A 1,510-nucleotide genomic window follows, 5' to 3' on the forward strand; every position below is an offset into this window, starting at 1 on the left:
GCTGTAAAGCTGACACAGCTCTGGAACTGGGCACATGCTGTTCATTCTGTTCAAGTCAACAGATTTCCTCTGCATTTATGTCATTGTAGTCAGGTGAAAAATTGATCCCTTAATTTGAATAAAGTGGTGAGTAGAGCATCAGTCTGATGGTGCTTTAATCTAGTTTACCTATGCCCTGATAACTTCAAGATATGTTTAATAAATCCGATCTTGCCAGAAGGCTTTTGTTGCTCCCAGAGATTGCACTCTACACATGGACCAGCAGAAGAATTAAGGCAAAATCCTTCCTTTCCTTGCCATGGAACAAGAACTGGAGGACACTACAACTATGATGAACCTTTGGGAGTGAGGAAGTATTTGCTGCTCTTCCCTTCCACCAGGTCACCTTGTGTTCCAACACTGTGGGGCCATACCAGATGGAGCTGGTGGTGGACGTGGTTGGTGTTGGCAAGAAGGTGTCAGCACTGCCCATCACAGCCAGGTACCAGCACTCTCCTTGCAGCTGCTCGTCTTTCCTCGTGCACCCACCACCAGCACCCTGCCCTGCACGGGGTTTTGCTGGCTGCAGCTCCAAAGGAGGAGGGTTGCTTAATGAGATGGTTCTGCCTAGCTTGATATAAGAAAAGAAGTGCTTGGAAAGCACTTGGAAAGCCCATGGTGAGAAGCACCCCTGCTCACAGCCAGGCACAGCTCTGGGCCTTTTTCTAAGTAGAACAGGAAGGACATTAATTATTTGCCTGGTTTTTGGTGCTTGAGGTGTAAAAAATTTCCCAAGGGCTGCCTGTCCTCCTTCCTGCAAGAGATGGACTTGTGCTGGGTGGTGACCATTGCTTTGGGACATAGTGAGCAGCCTGCTGAGAGCTGGGGTCTGGCTCAGTTAACGAGGGCACGTGGCAATGGGAAAGGGGCTCATGGCAGGAGTGGTGAGGGCAAAAGAAAGGCAAGATCTTATGAAGTGAAATATAGTCCTTGATGTGGCAGGTGAGCTCAGGTTTTGCTGCTTCCCTCTGGCTCTTTTGAGCATTAATGTTCTCAGAGTTGAGGCCAAAAGTCATTCTTGCTGCAGCCCAATTCTCCCCGGTTGTGCTGCCGTGGGTGCCAGTTGAATTACAAGAGGGATGCAGTTCCCTGGTGCTGTTCCCTCTCCCAGGCAGAACCATCCAGTCAGTGCCTGGGCTGCAGTTTTGTAAAGCAAGTGCAAACAGGGACAGTCAGTGTATAGACCCGAGAGGTGAAGGACCGAGAGAGCTGTAGGGACTGGGAGAGGGTTATAATCCACTCTGTAGGGCTTGTGCCCTCCACTGCTGGAGCAAATGGCTGACTTTTCAGGCAGGGCAACAGTGCTGTGGGAGGGGAGGGACTAATTTTTACTGAGACTCTTCAGGGGTACAAGTTCTCTATCCTTTCAGTGTCTCTAATTCCTCGGGGTCATCTCTTTGCCCAGATGTGTCATTCCTCCCCTGCGAGCGCTCAACCCCATCATGACGTTTGGACGGTGCTACCTGAAGGT

Source organism: Lepidothrix coronata, unplaced genomic scaffold, assembly GCF_001604755.1.
Source record: "Lepidothrix coronata isolate B3197 unplaced genomic scaffold, Lepidothrix_coronata-1.0 Scaffold945, whole genome shotgun sequence".
Taxonomy (NCBI): Eukaryota; Metazoa; Chordata; class Aves; order Passeriformes; family Pipridae; genus Lepidothrix; species Lepidothrix coronata.